The sequence below is a fragment of the Myotis lucifugus genome, unplaced genomic scaffold (genome assembly GCF_000147115.1).
Source record: "Myotis lucifugus unplaced genomic scaffold, Myoluc2.0 scaffold_39, whole genome shotgun sequence".
Lineage (NCBI taxonomy): Eukaryota > Metazoa > Chordata > Mammalia > Chiroptera > Vespertilionidae > Myotis > Myotis lucifugus.
In genome coordinates this window covers 863083-866820 of record NW_005871087.1, presented here as the reverse complement: position 1 = coordinate 866820, position 3738 = coordinate 863083, and positions in this window count along the sequence as shown.

Sequence of the window (3738 nt, the reverse complement as noted above, 5' to 3'; positions counted from 1 at the left end):
GTCACTTCCTGGGCCTCCGCACATCCGGCGGGCTCCGCCCCGCCCCGCCCCGCCCCGGCCCCTTTCCCGAGCCCCGCCCCCGTCGCCGCTGGGCCTTTCCCACCGCATCAAGCGCCCGGTAAAGATCTGGGGATCCCCGGCTGGGTTGCTCAGCTGAGAGCATCGGCTCCACAGGCCAAGGTTGTGGGTTCGATCCCCAGCTGGGAATGTACAAGAATCAACCAATGAATGCATAAATAAGTGGAACAAATCAATGTTTCTTTCTGTCTCTCTCTAAAATCAATTTAAAAATACAAATAAAAGATCGGGGGAGAGAAATAAAAAGATCTTGGGAGAGGCTTTCACAGGAATAGCAGGTACACAGGTCCTAAGAACCAAATGAGCTTGGCTCATTCTGAAACCAAAGACTAAGCCAGGGAGAAGAGGAGATGAAATTGGAGATGTGGGCAAAGGCCAGATAATGTAGGGGCTATCGGGGAACCTAAAGGGCAAGTGAAGAAATTAAATTTGAGTTTAAGTGAAATGGGTTGTCTGGAAGGACTTTGAGGCATGTTACCTTCTGCATCTCTTAATTTATTTTAGGTTTATTCATCAACATCATTTAGTTTAATTTTTCTTGTTCAGCTGCTGCAGTCACATGTTAATTTTCTGTGAACTTATGGAAACTCATCAAGGAATGTAATTATATTTTAGCACCTGAAAGTGATTAAATTACATGAGAGGGACACATATTTTCTCCATGTTAATATAATGTAGGTACTATCATTACTTCCATTTTACGGATGAAACAAGTGAAGCCAAAAATCTGAGGATCACATCCCAGATCAAACATCCAGGGGCAGTGGGGATGAAAGCCTAGGTACTTGGAATCTTGTGGTTAACAATTAAGCCAGCAAACCTCAACTTCGAACCCATCCTTCCATTAGGGACTCGAAATCCATGGAAGAGGGGAGGGGTAACTGCTGCCACCTGCCTCCACATTTATCTTCTCTCCCAAACCTCCCTTTCTTCTTCCAGAAACAAAACAAAAGCTCTCATTCAAATGAAGAGAGACAAGTAGACATTACTTTGCAGGGGTTGTCTACAGCCAGCCAAAACTATCCTTCTGTCTTTGATTAAATGCATTCTAAATGTGCTGTGAGGCCAAGCAGTCACTGACTCTGTCCAATAAAATGAGGCCACTGTGTTTTCACCAAGGCTACAAGGATTCAGTCCTGTTGTTCTTCAAGTCATCACCATCCCGAATGAGACCCTACTGATATCTGAAATTTACAAAAAAAAATCAGATGGGTTGATGAATAGAGATAGATAAAAGGATAGACTTGTGGTAAAGCAATAGCTTTTCTGTGTGTTTGAACACTGTCAAAATAAAACATCGAAAGAAAGTTATAAAAAAAAGAACACTTTGAGACAGAAGAGAAGATAAGCAAAGTCTCTCAACCCTCTTGGTTTGTTTAAGGTACACTAGGGCAATTCTTATAGGGGTCTCTGCTTTTGTTTGAATTTAGAAGAGGATAAAAATTTAGCCTGTGATTCACAAACTTCAGGGTGTATAAGAATCATCGGGGAGTTTAAAAAGATTCTTAGAAATCCAGCCTGGCCATTGTGGTTCAGTGGTTGAGCGTTGACCTATGAACCAGGAGGTCACGGTTCGATACCCGGTCAGGGCACATGCCCAAGTTGCTGGCTCATTCCCCAGTGTGAGATGCAAAGGAGACAGCCAATCCATTATTTTCTCTCTCTCTCTCTCTCTCTCTCTCTCTCTCTCTCATCATTGATGCTTCTATCTCTCCCTCTTCCTTCCTCTCTGAAATGAGTAAAAATATATTTTAAAAAAGATAGAAAGAAACCCAATTCCAAAGGGTCTGAATTTGGGTAGGGCTTGAAACTCTTTTGTAACAAGCTCTCCAGATGATATTCGTGAGAAATCCATTCATATGGAGGAACACTCTATTTTAATGTGATCGGAATGAAAGCCAGTAGGTAGGAGACAGCAGATGTGCCATAACTTCCTTTGCCTTGATTGATTTGGGGTACCCAAAATTTAGACACTAATATCCCTCCCAGTTTAAAAAAAAAGTATGCATCACTTATTTTTTTTAATAAAATAAAAGGCCAAATAAAGAATGTAGGGCTTCACGAACAAACACTTGTATCAAGGAGCCCTTTTGATGGATGTGTCCATGCAGAAAACTAACATCTTCACTAATTAATAAACAACAATGAATAATTAAATGCTGGGACTTGCCACAGTGAAATGAGAAATCTTGTTTATAGAGAAAAGGTATATCAAATAGAAGAAAGATTCACTTAAGTTTTGAAGAACATTCATTTTTCTCCTTTAATATTAAATAACTAATAATGTTAAATGCGAGAAAGAAAAGTCACAAAAAGCTTAGGAAAATATATTATGGTGAGATTTTATACATTCAAAAAATAATTTGGTACTACTTTTTCAGTTGAGACTTTAATTTTTCAATAGCTCATACTCAAAAATTTCACTGGCTCTTAGCAATATTAGCACAGATAGGTAACAATGTGGATACAAAATTGGGTCCTAAAGACTGTCGTACAATGAGACCATAGAAACTTCCATAAAGGACTATGTCTCAAAATAGAAAGTGATAGGTACCATAAGAGAGATACCAACTAAATGTTTTGGGAATTCACTGCAGAGAGGAATGACTTAGGATAAGAGGATCAGCATGAGGGGGGAAGAGCTTCAAACTGGGAGTTAAGGAATGCTTTGGACATGCAGAAACAGGAAGGGGTATTACAGGCAGAGGGACAACATGAAGGAAGGTACTGAAAGTGCATATAGGCACAGATTATGGAGATTATTATTAAGGACAAGTAGGGAAGATCTGCTTAGGGTCAAACTTTGGAAGGCTTTCCTTTGCAGTTGAACAGGGAGATTTTTGTGTAGGAAAGTGAAATGGCCCAAGATCTTCCTTGGGGATATTTTCCAGCAGACTTGTGTAGACTGATTACAAAGAGCCAGGGTTGTAAAAATTCAGGAAAGGGGGCATAGGGGTTTAATTTAGGCTTTAGTCATGGAAACAGAGGGGATGGTTCCAAAAAAAGCTGTGGGTGATAAAATTAGTGAGATTAGACTAGTTTGTTTGATCTGAATCACATGGCAGGCCTGTGAAACCATAGATTTCTGGACCTCACCCCCCGAGTTTCTGACTCAATAGATCTCTGATGGAACCTGGAAAATTGCATTTCTAACAAGTTCCCAAGTGCTGCTGGGTTTGAGAACCACTGCTCTGGTATGACATAGGACATCGAAATAGCACTCAGTAATCCTTCACCTTAATCCCAGGTTTGAATCATGTCTTAATAAAAGGAAGATGCAGAACTAAGATTAGGACTCACTAAGGTTGCAGTGCCAGAGGGCTTCAAGGGGAGTCCTCGGTAAATAATTTGAAATATGCACCCGGAGCATTGGAGGAGATGAAGCATGTGGGCCATACAAACGTGAAAGGGATGAACTTACAGAAAGAGGACTTAGGCTAGAACTTTGTGGGTGTGGGTCAGAAGGTGAAGAGGGGACAGAGAAATAAGAGTGTTTAGAGGGCTGGAGAAGCAGCACACAAGGTAGTAGGCTTTTCAGTAGTCTACTAGTAATTACACTAATACATTTAGAGTAGATAACTGAGTATGTGGGGGGGGCGGGGGGGGGGAGTTCCATGGAAAGTAATCTCACAGGTAGATCTGATCATGAATTCCTAACTG